The following is a 16,338-nucleotide window of genomic DNA, read 5'->3' as shown; positions in this document are numbered from 1 at the left end:
ACAGTATCAGTCAATTCATTGCCCTGCCAAGTCTTTGATGTGAGCAAAGGCAGTGACCTGGAAAGAGTACAGTCCCAGAAGTTTGAATGGCGATACAGGGAATGCTCTGAGGAGTCCCCTAAATCCTTAACTGCTCTATGAAACACTTCCCACTGAGCTTCCCGGGCCTGCAGAGCAATCCTCCTACCCTTGCTTAAAGAAACTGTTACTTCCTGGCCTCAGTGTAGTCATTTGTAGAATAAAGTAATTTGTACCCCACCAGTTATTATCACTCAGTCAATAACCATAATCACATTTTAGCAAGCTCTGGAAGGGGTTCAAGTGTGGAATCAAACTAGGGAAGAGAAGGCTTATAGAATGGAAGATGTATTGGAATTTGTTAAATTATAAGAGCAAAAATCAGGGGGACATTTGTGGGAACAGATCTTGAGGATGTTGAACCCAAAAGGGAAGAACATATAAAGGAAGAATAAAAAAGAATGTAATTCACAATAAAACAACACACATTTCAATATGAAAATGCTAGAGCATTGAAAAGATATCCTGGAGTGGTTGGATACTTGCTCCTATTGCCATGAATGTAACAGCTACAAATGCCAAGGCATGCTGATGTGCTGTTAGTAACACATGTCTATATCAGTATTAGTCTCCTATTGTAGCCATAACAAATTATCACAAACTGAGTGACTTTTAAAACAATGCAAATGTATTCTCTTACATTTCTGGAGGTCAGAAGTCTGAAATAGGTCTCACTGGGCTAAAATCAAGGTGTTGGCAGGCCATGTTCCTTTCTGGAGACTCTAGGGGAAAACCCATTCCATTGCCTTTTCCAGCTTCCAGAATTCCTCAGCCCATAGCCCCTTCCCTATCTTCAGAGTCAGCAAACTCTGACCTCTGCTTCTGTCCTCACATCTCCTTTTCTGACTTTCCTGCCTCCCTCTCATTAAGATCTTGTGATGACAGTGGACCCACCCAGATAATCCAGGATAATCTCTCCATCTCCAGATCGTTAATGTAATCATATCTGCAAAGTCCCTTTTGCCATGTGAGGTAACATTTGTAGGTTCTGGGGATTAGGAACATAATTAACTGTTGGGTTTTCTAACCTTACACAGTCTATCCAGGCTAGTGTGTCCATTTCTCTGAACTTTATGACCCATCCTTCTTACACCATCTGCTATGGCAATTCCACCATTTTCATTTGACTTGGTGCAGGCCATTGCTTTCTCTGAGCTGCCAAGAGCTATCCTAATTGTGGGTGTCAGCATGGTCTCCTGATGTCCTTGCCAGAATGTTAAATCCTGCATCACAGGAGGGTACTCCTAAATCAGTACATTGTTTTTGATCCAACCTTTTGTTCCCTCCACCACAATCCAGCACCCTCAAAATCCATTAGCATAGTCCTCCTCTGGCTCCTAATGGCATATGTTGACTAGATCCTGCAGCAACTTTTGGGTATAGTCCCCTTTCTCCCTTGGAAGGCCTGCACTTTCCTGGCAGGCTTATGTTGTGACGGGACCATTTTTTATCTCCTGGTTGGCTGCAGGAGATAAAAACTTCCCATCACAGTTCTAACACTGGCAAGGCCAGATGCTGTCTGACCTTCACCTCCCTCCAGTGATGGAGTCCTGGTTGCCAGCAAGCTGGTGGATGATCCCATTTTAGAGTATTCTTCCCCACAACACTCCTGACACCAAACCTCTTAGCTATAGGCATGCTCTTGGGAACACCTATAAGGGTCTGAGGGAAAGCAGGGTTGGGCTCAGAGATAAGCTAGTTGCAATGTACTCACAACAGTGGCCTCAGCTGAACCCAAGTGGAGGGTTCTGAAGCTCAGATGTTCCTTTAACACATTGACTGCTACACTCAAAAAAAAAAAAAAATTCCCCTGGGGCCACGGTGTTTTATTAAAACAAAACGATCTTTTCTAATTTGTTATTTTTTTATTGTTTTCTGTGCGTGAGTTATATGCGATGCAATCCACGTTTTTAGAATTAAATTGTCAATATTAATTGTAACAATAAGAACATCAACAAGTAAGATTTTCATGAACTGCAGGGTTTTGCTTCCCGCAGCCCCAGGCTCAAAACTAGCCTGAGTTAAATACAATTCACATGGCAGTCAATGTGTTAAACTGTCCTGTCTTGAGGCAAGGGGGCTGGGCCTTTATACACCTACATCAACTAGTCAAGGACTGTAGCTGTCCCTAGGGAAGGGGTATGATACACTGGGTAAGTGGCCCTCTACAGCCAAGGGCAATTCCCAAAGAGGGCCTCTGCTATAACCTGTCAGCCACCAGCACCCAGCAGACGGGGGAAATGAGCGCTTTAGTCTTGAAGGGAAACCTGGATGATGCACAGCAGCATCTATTACAAGGGCAATGGTAAAAAGTTTTAAAAGGCCTTGCTCTAGCACCTCGGATATGCTGAGAGAACTTTTCCTGACTCCTAGGTGGGGACTGTGGCATCATGGACCCATTATCTAAAAGTGGTGTGGGCCGGGCGTCGTGGCTCACGCATGTAATCCTAGCACTCTGGGAGGCCGAGGCGGGCAGATTGTTTGAGCTCAGGAGTTCGAGACCAGCTTGAGCAAGAGCGAGACCCCATCTCTACTAAAAATAGAAAGAAATTATATGGACAGCTAAAATACATATAGAAAAATTAGCCTGGCATGGTGGCGCATGCCTGTAGTCCCAGCTATTTGGGAGACTGAGGCAGAAGGATGGCTTGAGCCCAGGAGTTTGAGGTTGCTGTGAGCTAGGCTGACTCCACAGCACTCACTCTAGCCTGGGCAACAGAGTGAGACTCTGTCTCAAATAAATAAATAAATAAATAAATAAATAAATAAATAAATAAATAAATAAAAGCGGTGTGGCCTGGCCCTTCTAACCATCAGTTGCCAAGAATGGAAACTGACAAATGAAAGAACCTCCCCAAAAGGAAATAAACTAGGTTTAAACCCCTATTTGTGCTAATGCCCATTCCACTCAGTCTCTCCTTGGCCTTCACAACAAGGGAAGGAAGCTGAGGAAAGTGCTCTTAAAAGGAAACTTTCCATGTCTCTGATAGGCAAATGAGGAGAAAGAGCCTCATAGTTAGTAGGCAGGAAACATAATCTCCATCAGGCCTCCAATGGTATTGAGAAGTTCACTACCACCTGAGAACACCATGGGGTCAGCCTTCCCCTGGCTGCCACCTCCCTAGTGCCAATCTCTCTAGGTTTGTGACGTGACACCAGAAGGATCTGTCTAGAATCCAATGATAATATATTTCATAGACCATGGATTTGGAGCTCAGTGAGCCAAATGATGTGAAATGTCAGCATGCACAAGTGTTCCAGTGAAGGAAATGGGTCAAAGGAAAAATGCAAAGTGTGACTCTGAGGAGAGTTAACTTTTTTATGGCCTCAGTCACTACATGGTAAATTTCTTTGAAGAACAAGCCTTACTTAGGCTGGGGGCTCCATTAGGGGGAGACAGAGAAGTAGATGTGAGGAAGTGAGAGGGAGGAAAACCTCCATTTTCCTCAGCGTTTAAAGTGTTCTCTTGGCCGGGCGCGGTGGCTCACGCCTGTAATCCTAGCTCTGGGAGGCCGAGGCGGGTGGATCGCTCGAGGTCAGGAGTTCGAGACCAGCCTGAGCAAGAGTGAGACCCCGTCTCTACCAAAAATAGAAAGAAATTATCTGGCCAACTAAAAATATATATACAAAAAAATTAGCCGGGCATGGTGGCTCATGCCTGTAGTCCCAGCTACTCGGGAGGCTGAGGCAGTAGGATCGCTTAAGCCCAGGAGTCTGAGGTTGCTGTGAGCTAGGCTGACGCCACGGCACTCACTCTAGCCCGGGCAACAAAGTGAGACTCTGCCTCAAAAAAAAAAAAAAAAAAGTGTTCTCTTACCAGTGCCCCTTGAGACTCATTCAGTTCTTGCCATCCTTATGAAAAGAAGTCATTTCAAACATATATGAAACAAAAAGAACAAAAAAAGAAGCAAATATAAGTGAAATAAGCCAGGCACAGAAAGACACCTACTGCATGATCTTACTTATATGTGGAATCTAAAAAAGTCAAACTCATAGAAACAGAGAGTACAATGGTGGTTGCTGGGGGTGGGGGGCTGTGGAAAAGGGAGGTGTTGATCAAAGGGTTCAAAGTTTCCATTAGACAGAATAAGATTTAGTGATCTATTGCACAGCATTATGATCATAGTTAATGAATATTTCAAAATTGCTGAAAGAGTAGACTTTAAACATTTTTACCACAAGAACAAAAGATAAGTGGATGAGGTGTTGGATATGTTAATTAACTTGATTTAATATTTGTACAATGTATGCATAGATTGAACTTCACATTGTACCCTACAAATATATACAACTATTATTTGTCAATTAAAATAAATGAAAATTAAAAAGGAAAAGAGGCAAATAAACCTAAATCTATAAATTAAGATGAAAAGAAATTAATCTGCCTATTTTAAAATTTTTTATGAACCCAATATAAATAACAGAAAGGAAAAATAAATGAAACAGATAAGACTTTAAATGAGGAAACCAAGAATAAGATAGGAGAAAACCAAAACACAAGACAAAAATAATAATAATAATTAAAAACCCAACTTAAAGAAAAATGGAAAATTAATACAAGATTACAAAACTAAGATCCAGTGAGAAAAGCAATAGAAACAGAAGTTGAGAGAGGTATGATTAAAGTAAAACTTAAATATATTTAGTTAAAAATGCAATCAAGAATTGGCAGGGGAAAAAAAAAGGGAGAAATCTGGCTAGACTGTCAGAGAGACATGCTAGGGGAATTCCTGGGCCTAAGCTGTATTCTACTCAAGCAGCCAAGCAGTGGCAGAAATGTGCTCCACAGGGACTGAGATTCCAGGAAGCCTGTATGGGGTCCAGGCAGGAAAACAGACATCATATGAAATATTTTAACAGAAAGGATGTAATATAGAGAAGTGATTGAAATGTTTGTTGTCAGAGAACTGAAAAGGCAGAGGGAACTGAAGCAGCAACCCACCACTACTATGTAAGAGATTAGGGTTATTGGAACTTAATGGTTTGGAGGATGAGCCCCGCAGAATTGGGACCCAGATTTCCGAGGAGGGGGTACTGCCCAGCTGGTCCTGTTATCTCTGAGGGATACAATTAAGCTAGTTCTGGGAAGAATGTGGCAATTACGGGAACCAGCTGCCACTGTCACAGTGAAGAACCATAGCTGCGGTGACACTAACAGGCAAGAAGCGGACAGAAAGGAGCAAGTCCCTTCTCCTGCTTCCATCCTTGATGTCTCCCTCTAGAACTCCCTACTGGCAGAGTCTAACAGGGCATCAGCTGGCAAAGGTTTGCAAAGCTCCCACCTCAGTGTGACAAAGCACAGTGCTGTCTGCTCTGGTTGCCACTAGCCACACATGGCTATTTAATGTTCAATTTAAACACATGAAAATTAAATAAAATTAAAAATTCATGTCTTCAGTTGCACTAGCCACATTTGGAGTACTCAAGAGCCACATGTGCCTAATGACTACCATACTGGAGAGTATAGCTGCAGGGGATGGTGTGGCCGTAAATCACATAAGAAGGAACTCAGATCATGGTGGCAATTTTCACCTTCCATGTTGTGTCTATAGACCCGAGGAAACTATCCATAACCCAGCAAAGGTGACCTTTCTCCACACAAATAACAGTACTGTATCATTCTTCAAGATGATGATGGTGGTAGTGGTGGTGGTAATATTTGGCTATTTACATTTAGAGCTAGGTCCTATGGAAAGCACGTTGATTTCATTATTTCATTTAATACCACAACACTATGAGCTAAGTACTTTTTCGATACCATCTTATAGATGGAAAACCTGAAATTTAGAGTGGATAAGGAACTTGTCAAAGCCATATAGTGGACTCCAGTGCCCCTGACTCTGGGGTATATTGTCTCAGGCTATCGAAGGGAGCCCACACTTTCACAAGGAAGAGATTCGCTTATCATTGTTTAGTAGAATGTTATTTTTTCAGAAAGAATAAACTGTACAAAGAAAGTCAACAATTAATAATGGCACTTAATAATATAAGGAATTATGACAACGAAAGTAATTTCAGCTTAATAAAATTCACTCCCAACAGACTTATAATAACCCAACGGGGAAAAATAAACGTTGTCTTTTTGGTTTTATGAGAAGCCATCACGCTCTATCACACTCACTGTTTGGAAATAGCTTGGAATGAGTTCTTCACTTTTCTGCTTATGATGTTTGCAAGATGATTGCTTACTATATGGGTGGTGATTAGAGCTCCTTGTATCTTCATTTTTTATAGCACTGACACTGCAGTTATTTATATTATGCTTATCAGAGGTAACATGGTGAAGACATGGTTGGGCCAATCATTAGCTTTGTGATACTGTGATAGTAACTAAGAATAGTTACTAAGTTCTTCTAAGCCTCAGTTTCTTTACCTTGTAGGGACATCATAAGGATTTAATTAGATCATGGATATATGTAAATAATCTAAAACATTCTTTGATATGTAGAATTGTGCTATTAATAGATTTTAGATGTCCCTCTAATAGAAGGCATAAAAGGCAAAACAATTATTTGTAAGCATGTATGCATTCATTTTTTCACTCAAAAAATGCTTAATGAATGCCTACTATGTGCCAGGTACTATTTTAGGTTGTTGAGATACATCAGTGAGTGAATGAATACACTAGACAAAAATCTCTGCTATTATGGAGCTAATATTGTATCTATTTAGGACCCACATATGAAAGACATAGCCCTATTTGTCACAAATATAAATAGAAATCTCCCCTGTCCTTAAGAAATTTAAATTCCATTACCTTAAAAGCTTGTAAAACACTCTCTGAAAGGAACAACATTTATTAACAAATGAAATATTCCTGGCAGCAGGAGTTAAATATGCAGTAGGAAAAATGCTAATTTAGATATCAGAGAATTTAAGTTCTAGCCCCATCTCTGTTTTTAACTTTTTGTATTATCTGTTATACTCTCTGAGCTTCAGTTTTCTCACCTACTAAAATGGGAGTAGAATCTCCCATTTTCAGTAACAAAGTTATATTTTTCATGTGTCCACTATAATCATACTAGCAAGAATGGGCCAAGTTTTACTACTATCATGTATAACCTAAATTGAGATGCAATCTTATGGGGGATCACTTAGTTTTCCTACTGAAGAACAAAAGCAGATTGTTTGGATTTTCTCAAAAGCAGAGTCTAAGACAAGGAAATAATCCCAGAAGAACGTTGGCCATTTGTTTGAGTGAGGATCCCAAGAAGTTGTACTAAGAGAAAAGGACAGTGAGATGGGGGAGAAAGCCAGTATCAGGGTAGTTGGTGGGGTTACTGTTGTAGCAATTAGGGCCCAGTGCCACCAGGACTTCTGAGAAAAGACAGAATACCTCCCAGAATTCCAAAGGAAAGAAGGCTAGTGAATTTTTTCACTGGGTCCCATCCCTGATTAACTGAGGTTTGCCCCCAAAGATGTCAACAACCTCACCGTCAAAGCCCAGTTGGCATCCACAGCTTTAGCTTTGAGAAGGCCAAGAAACAAAAAGCAAGTATGAATTTATGGTAGGGCACTGTTAGGGGTTGAATCATGTCCACCCAAACTTCATATGTTGAAATCCTAACCCTCCTGTACCTTGGAATGTGACCTTATTTAAAAACAGGATATTTACAGACATAATCAAGTTATTAATAAAATGAGGTCATTAAGGTGGGTCTTAATCAAATATGACTGATGTCCTTATGAAAAGAAGAAAATGTGGACACAGATACACACACACAAGGAGAATGTGGAGACTGGAGTTATGCTGCACAAGCCAAGAAACTAGCAGAAGACGCAAGAGGGGATGGGAACAGATCCTTCCCTAGCACCTTTGGAGGGACTGTAAGCTGCTAATACCTTGATCTCGTACTTGTAGCTTCCAGACTGGTGACAAGAAATTGCTGTTGAGTAAGTCACTCGGTTTGTGGCACTTTGTTACAACAGCCCTAGCGAACTAACAGACACCGCTTGCAGAACATGAGCATGTGAGGAACTGTGCAACACAGCTGTGGCTGAAATTACAAGCAGGCAAAGGAGGTGACATAAGCACGAAAGACATCTACTATGGAGCCCATAGGCGGTGGACATGCTGGGGTGAGAGATTAGCCTGTTGTTTCTCAGCTCTCCCTGAAGAAAGGGCAAGAAAGTTACAACCTGTAATGGCTAGAACTATAACCTAAATGGTTACAAGGGTTTTTTTCCTATGTGTTCATTATATTTGAAGCAATGATAAACCCTCCTATTCTTCTCTCAACTGTTAATATACCTTTACTTCCTAAGGCACCCATTGAGATTCTATGTCCTTTTTTATATGAAGCAATTACATTTGTTAAGACATTTGAAAAAGAGACATTTTAACAGCCTGATTTCCAGAACAGCCTCTATTCCTTTTGGGTGAAAATGACAAAAACAAAAAGATGGATGACAACTGTGTCACACCTAAAAATCTTACATTTATATTCATAATTTTTTCTATTGGAAAAGCTTTAAAAATTGTAATGAATTCACTAAAAATGTATCATAGAGCTGCCAAGAAAATTGGGAGCATTAGTTTTTGCCTGAAATTTGAGATTCTTTAACTGGGTCAGGAATATCTTGCTAAAAGCACTGCTCTCAGACACTGTCATTTTGTACTTTCCTTCCAAAAGCATCAATCTCAAAAGAAATATGTGCACAAATTAGTGAGAGGATTTTTTTCAAGATGCTAAATAAGTTTGATCTGAAGAAAGAGCAAAGGCTGTCCATGGATGCCTTTCTCATGCCCTACTTTGATTAGAAACTGACTCTCTCTCCCCACCTGGCTGACATGTTCCTCCCTGAAGTGAAGCAATTTTCTGGAATGAATATAGACATTAGCCAACTGAAAGCAGGGGCTGGGTTTCAAAATCAATGCACCATTTAAAAAATTCAATTCAAAAATTAAATATATTGTCTTATTTTAAAAGGCGTTGTAATTTATCAAGAATTAAAAACACAAGAAATAGGTTCAAAGTAACCTAGACATTTGTCATAAATAATATTTCTACTTATAATACTGTAAATTAAAAAAGAAAATGTGACATTTAGGTTTTATGTTGTTAGACAAGGAGTGTAAAATGTCGCCTAACACACATTCATTACTACATACATCCTAAGATCCATTGTAAGACAATTTTTGATCCCTCTTCACAAAATTTCCAAAGTAGAAGGCATTAGTTTTATTTCATGGTAGAGATGTTATCATAATTCTTTGAAGGAGATTTTATTCCGATATCTGATTTATTACTTTATATAGTCCCTTATCATGATTTGAGTTTATAGTTTCTATAGTGTCCCATACCAACTATAAAATCAAATAAAAGAAAATAAGAGGAATTTGTGGCTAATTCCACATTTACAAATGAATTACTCAATTACAAGTCACATTAGTATTTTAGTGGGATATAATTTAATCAATTCATCTTCCATATTTACTTGTTGGAATTTCTCTTTATTTCAGTAAGCTAAGCAACTGTAGTTTTAAAAGGAGGTAAATTAATGTATATTTTTTAACATTGAAAATTTCTTATTGATTTGTAAAAAATTTAAGTTTTTAAAAGTTCAATTCAAAACCTATATTGTGCCCTAAAAGGAATGAAGTTCTGATAATGCTACAACATGGATGAACTGTGAAAACATTATTCTAAGTGAAAGAAGCCAATTATAAAAGACCAGATATTGTATATAGTTCTATTTGGTTCCATTTATATGAAATGTCCAGAATAGGCAAACCTACAGAGACAGAACATAGATCAGTGGTTGCTTAGGAGTGAGAACTTAAGTTGGAATCATGAGTTTGGATCTAAGGAGAAAAGTAGGGCTACATATATTTGAAAGTCATCCATGAACATGGAAGGCAATGAAACTGCACCAAAATAAATGTTTTTCAAAATTATCTCATTTAATGTCCATGACAACTCTGAGCTGTACATTATTTTTACTTACGAGGACACTGAGATTCTGGGAGATCAAGCAACTTCCCAGAAGCCACATAGCTAGTAAACAGAAGAACCAGGATTCAACTAACTCTCACGAAATACAAAGTCCATGCTTTTTCCTGTCTTGCTGACATTTTCTAAGTCATACACTCATGGCAGTAGGTGGGCTCATCCAGAAAAAGCCTATAGAGTGAGGAGAGAATAGGCATGATATTGGGTGTGATAGAAAAATCCAATGTAGTTTGTAGTTTACATACCAAAAGGGGAATGTAATAAAGGGTATGATTGAGAGGGATGGAGGCCACCCTGCTACAGTGATTCTCCCACCTGACAATGGCTGTTACTTGGCTTCCTGGGGGAAATTTCATTAGGCTCTTTGAGTGAATGTTTCTTTCTGAATTCACAAAATAAAAAGTCAAGAACACTTAGGCAGCAATAAGAGAAAGGATATCTTGGATCTCCAGCCTCCCAATTTCAATATGATGCTGTAAATGGTGTGGCCATTAGGTAACCAAATGGGTAGCTGACTACCAGCCAGATACAGCTCTATTTTAAATCTAGTATATTTGATTGCTTCTTCTATTACATCTTTGGATAAAAGGCTTTAACTTTCATCTTAGTTTTTCTTTTCGACAAAATGAAATATAAATTTTTAGGTAGATACTGAAGAAGAGTAACACTATACTCCTTTAAATGTTGCAATATTTTCAAAATTGCTGCATTCACTCATATATTCAATGCACCTTCATTAATAAGATACTGCCCTTGCCTTCCAGAAGACTACAGTTTGTCTAGGGAGAGAGGCCAATCTTTAATAGTTTTAAATTGTGAGTATTTCCTTTTTATTTTTTTATTTCAAAGTGTTATGGGGGTATAAATCTTTTTAGTTACATGATCAATTCATGTGTGAGTAGTTTCAATGAGAAGAAGCCAGAAGAGAGGGAGAGGGTGAAGACGCAGGCCAGCCCTTGAGGAGAGGGAAGAGAATGTGATGCACACATGGAAAGATTCACTTATAAAAAGGGAACGTGACTCTTCAAGAATAACACTAGAGGAGACAAAAGATTCCATGCAAATACAGTTTGATTACAAGACAATTGAGGGAATTTGTGTCTAATGGCTTCTGTTATTTTTCCTGTGAAATTTTCTTCTGAAAATCAAGAAGAAAAGTTCAAACAAGCAGAGAAATTTAGAACAATATTATGTCCCAAACACAAAGATCTCTACACCACAAATGTAAGAGAACAGAATTATTGATCTGGAAAGTCAATTCTGAGTGCCTAGAGGAAAGGGGCAGATCAATGCAGTCATGAAGCTTGCTAGTAGAGAGTGTGATGGGACATGAGGATGAAACCAGAAAATATTGAGGAATAAAGAAGAGTTAGCAGTACAGATCTGTTGCTTCAGCTAGACATTTGACAATTGCCTTATGATACAAATAAGTGGTCAAATCTCTTTGAGTTGAAAGAACCCTAAGGCGGTGCTCTTTAAGCTTGGCTATGCATTAGAATCACCTAGTGTAGTGGCAAGCTATTGCTGTGTAACAAATTTTACCACAAAACGTAGCAGCTTAAAACAATGAGCCCTTATTATATCACACAGTTTCTGTAGGTCAGGAATGTGGAAGTAGCTTGGCTAGGAGTAAGCATCTCTCATGCGTTGCCAGTCAGGGTATCAGCTCAGGCTGCAGTTATCTGAAGGCTTGACTGGGGTTTCCAAGATGGTTTTATCACATGGCAGTTGGCAGAAGGCTATATTAGTCAGGGTTTTCAAGAGACACAGAACCAATAGTGTGTGTGTGTGTGTATAAAAAGAGAAAGAGAGAGAGAGAGAGAGAGAGAGAGAGAGAGAGAGAGAGAGAGAGAGTTATTACAAGGAATTAGCTCACACAATTATGAAGGCTGAGAAGTCAGAAGTTCTGCAGCCAATGAGCTGGAGACTCAGGAGACCCAATCGTGTAGTTCTAGTTCAAGGCCAAAGACCTGAGAACTAGGAGAACTGGTAGTGTCAGTTCCAGTCCAAAAGCTGGCAGGCTCAAGATCCCAGAAACGCCAACATTTCAGTTCAAGTTCTAAGGTAGAAAAAGACCAATGTCCCAGTTCAAGCAGTCAAGCAGGAGGAGTTCCCTCTTGTCAAATCGGTCTACTGATTCAAATGTTAATCTCATCCAAAAACACCCTCACACACACACTCAGAAAAATATTTGACCAAATATCTGGCCTAGTCAAGTTGACACATAAAATTAACCATCACAAAGGCTTCACTTCCTTGCTGGATGTTCGTACGAGGTCTCAGGTCTGCAATGTGGGACGCTCCCTAGGGCTGCTTGAGTGTCTTCATGGCATGGTGGCTGGCTTCCCTCAAAGCATGTGATCCAAAAGAGAAAGCCAAAAAGAAGTCTCAATGTATTTTGTGACCTACTTTTGGAAATCACACACAGTCACAACCACCATATTCTCTTATTAGAAACAAGTCACTAAGTCCAGCCCACTCTCAAGTAGGGGGGTGGGGATTAAGTTCCACTTCTTGAAGAAAAAAGTAACAAAGAATTTGTGGATATATTTTAAAACCATGACATCTGGGGAGCTATAAAAAATACTGGCTATCCCCCCTAACCCTTCTGGTTTAATTGGTGTGGCATTTTTAAAAGCTCCCCAGGTGATTCTAATGGATAGCCTAGGACTCCCTCTATCATATGCATCCACTCTTGTGTCTCTTATTACCGTAAGACCTTAGCAAGCAAGCGCACAGCCTTGTGATTGGCATTTTGCCAGCCCTAATGTTGCACCATATCATATAAGCAATCAAGTAGGTGTGAAAACTTCCTCTGATTAAAACAACTCAATTTCATTAAAGAAATTTTTAAAATTCAAAATGCTTTTCTTAATGCAAAAAATAAGCAATATGTTTTACATAGAGGCATGATACCCCAAAGAAGAGTATTTAACATAGTGCATTTTCAAAATCATATGTAGCATAAAGCAAGGATATGAAACAAAACAAATACAAGAGGCTTCTGGCTAAGTATAAAGCATAAAACTTATAAATAAAAGCATAATTAAGGAATACTTTGAGCCTATAAAGAATCAGCTATATATTGATAATTCATGACAGAATGTGACCAAGTCTGACTTTCGAGATGTGATGGATAGTTTTATTTGTCAGCTTGACTAGGCTAGGCTAACCAGTTATTTAATCAAACGCTAATAGATGTTGCTGTGAAGGTATTTTGTAGATGTGATTAACATTTACAATCATTTGACTTTAAGGAGATTACCCTGAATAATGTGGTTGGGCCTTATCTAATCAGTTGAAGGCCTTAAGAGCAAAAACTGAGGTTTCCCAGGGAAGGAATTCTGCCTCCAGATAGTAACATCAATTCTCACATCTGCCTGACTTTCCAGTCTGCCAACCTGTCCTACAAAGTTTGGACTTGCCAGCTCCCACAAATATATGAGGGAATTTCTCAAAATAAATCTCTTAAGATATATGCATATAGATATAGATATATATGTACCCTGTTGGTTCTGTTTTTGTGGAGAACCTTGACTGATACAAATCTTGGTATTGGGAAGTGAGGTGCTGCTGTAACAAATATCTAAAAGTATGGAAGTAGCTTTGGAATCGAGTAATGACTAGAGGGTCAAAGAATTTTGAGGAGCTCAATAGAAAAAGCCTAGATTGCCTTGAAGAGATGATTGGTAGTAACACGGATGTTAAAGGTGACTCTGGTAAAGGCTCAGTTGGAAGTGAGGAGTACAGTAGAGAAAGCTTCTATCAAATCAGAACACACATATCATCTTGAACAGAATAGTGGAAACATGAATGCTAAAGGTAGTTCTAGTGAGGCCTCAGACAGAAAAGAGGTGAATGACATTGGACAATGGAGGAAAGGTGATCCTTGCTATAAAGTGGCAGAGAACTTGGTTGAATTGTGCTCTAGTGTTTTGTGGAAAGTTGAACTTGTAAGTGATGAACTTGGATAACATACAGATTTCCAAGCAAAGTGTGGAAGGTGTTTCCTAGTTTCTCCTTGCTGCTTAAAGTAAAATGGTAGAGGAAAGAGATGAATGGAGGAAAGAATTATTATGCAAAAAGAAACCAGCATTGATAATTTGGAAAATTCTCAGCCTATTCAAATAGCAGTAAAATGTGAGAAAAGTGTGCTCTGGAGAGAACACCCAACCATTCGTTAAAGAGATTGGGAATGTGACTTATTGATCCCATCAACCATCTCAGCAGCAGCCAGGAATACCAATAGGGTTACCAAGGAAGGATCTGTGGAGAACCCTCATGTCTAATGGCTCAGACGTCCATGAATTTCATGGAAAACTGGAAAATTGTTGAGAATTTTATATCAGCCGAAACACTGTAGGCTTGAACTGAGAGGGACAGAGAGGAGAACACTATGTGAAGACAGCAACACACAGAGAGAATGTCATGTGAAGACAGAGGCAGAGATTGGAGTGATGCATCTACAAGCCAAGGAAAACGAGATTGCCAACAACCACCACAAGTTAGGAAGAGAAAAGGAAAGATCCTCCCTCAGAACTTTCAGAGAGAGCATGGCCTTGCTGATACCTTGATTTCAGACTTCTAGCTTCCAGAAACATGAGAGAATAAATTGCTATTGTTTTAAGCCTCCTAGTTTGCAGTACTTTGTTACAGCAGTCCTAAGAAACTAATATAGGAGGTATCAAAAATAGATATTGACTAGCTGAAATTTCCTCTTGTATTGAACCTACATGTATTCTGCACCTGCTTGGGGAACAGCAGATAAACATTTTAATTTAATAATCATTAAATTAATTAAAAGTTTAATTAGATCATTTCATTTAAAACTTGGCTTAAAACACATTTGAAAGTTATAGTACTTACCATTTTGGACTGTTTGCATCTTCCTTGATCTCTGATTTCCTCACTTCCCCTCTCACATGACTGCAAAAATAACAGACAATATTTTTGCATGTGAAATCCAATGGAATAAACAATGATATTCATTCAACAAACATTGCTACTCATTAGTAAGTGATTTAAATTCTGCATGGGCTTTGTTTACAAGCTGTGCTGCTAATTGTCAGTCATTTTGATATGCACAGGTAACAGCCACGGTGGTGGAAATTGTCGAAGCAGAAGCATCACATTGATTAGACTGACCCCGGATATGGCTGCTAGAATAATTCTCAAATGGTGGAGCCATAACACAAGCTTTCAAATCCCTGTGACCTAACTAGTTGGGACCGAACTTCCATCAGTGGTTCTAGTCTCTGAGTTCATGCTCTGTTAATCTGGCAACTTTTTTCAGCTCCGAAGAGTCAGGATCAGGCTACATTGCACACTTCTTTCAGCTCTTCAAAATGCAAGGAATCCTATTCATCAGCTTTATACTGATCCCACTGAGCATTAATCACTCCCTCCCACAAACAGCTTTCTTGTTAGGGCCTCTGGGAATGCAGCACATCTTGCGCCACACACAACCATGTACCTGAGTGAAAGGGAGCCAGCTTAGGCAACAGGATTCCTCAAACTACAGGTCATTACCCATTGGTGAGTTGTGAAATCATTTGATGGGTTGTAACCAGAATTTTTTAACAAACAAAATAGAACAGGCTAGATTAAGTAGAATAGAAAATATCAGAATGCTGTCATGTAGTAAAGTATTTCATAAACATTATTTTCCACTTGTTCATTTTATTGCATGTGTGTGCACATGCCTGTTTGTGTGTACTGGGTCATGACAAAATTGTGTGTGTGTGTGTTTGTGTATTGGGTCATGACAATATTGTATATCCTTCTGGGGATCATGTTTTTAAAAGTTTGAAAAACATAGCTCTAGGGGATGATCATGATTTCCAAATTTCCTTCAGTTTAGAAATGACCACTGGCCCCTTCCACAGTTAATGTGACCATCCTTCCCCTTGTTTTCATTAATGTCATGTCCTCAGGCCAACAGCACTGATGACTGCGACTGCTAGAAACAGTGAATTCCAAAGACTCCAGTCCCCAGAAAACACACACCAAAAAAGGGAAAAATGGACAATAAAAAGAGCTCCGTGGCTTAGTCTCCTTTAAGAGCCTTGTCATTTCCTTGAAACCTGGGGACTATGGCCACATGACTTATCTTCCTCCCTTTGTTGTGGCAAGTTTAGATGTTAAAGATCAAAGATAAATGTATCATGGCTCCTCCATAAGGTGCTCCCAGACTGACAGTGAAGATAATATCATTCAAGGCAATATTGAAAGTGCTTTGGTGAGGGTGGAGTTAAGGAAAAAGGGTAGGCTTCTAACAAGGATAAGATGTTCGTAAAAGATAACTAGG

At 39.2% G+C, this 16,338-nt stretch overlaps 1 long non-coding RNA gene across 1 annotated transcript in view; it reads right to left on the bottom strand.

Moving 5' to 3' along the window:
* Positions 1 to 15,392, bottom strand: part of LOC123628306 — a 47,621-nt gene extending 32,229 nt beyond the window's left edge. Inside the window, exons 1-2 of the long non-coding RNA XR_006731600.1 lie at positions 15,177 to 15,392; positions 14,898 to 14,957 (exon numbers count right to left, since the gene is read on the bottom strand). This is a non-coding gene — a long non-coding RNA (uncharacterized LOC123628306). The remainder of the gene's footprint in view (positions 1 to 14,897; positions 14,958 to 15,176) is intronic.
* Positions 15,393 to 16,338: the final 946 nt, after the last annotated feature.

The sequence above is a fragment of the Lemur catta genome, chromosome X (genome assembly GCF_020740605.2).
Source record: "Lemur catta isolate mLemCat1 chromosome X, mLemCat1.pri, whole genome shotgun sequence".
In the NCBI taxonomy this organism is placed as follows: Eukaryota; Metazoa; Chordata; class Mammalia; order Primates; family Lemuridae; genus Lemur; species Lemur catta.
The sequence above is the reverse complement of the archived record's forward strand: the minus strand, read 5'-3'. Positions and strand labels throughout refer to the sequence as shown.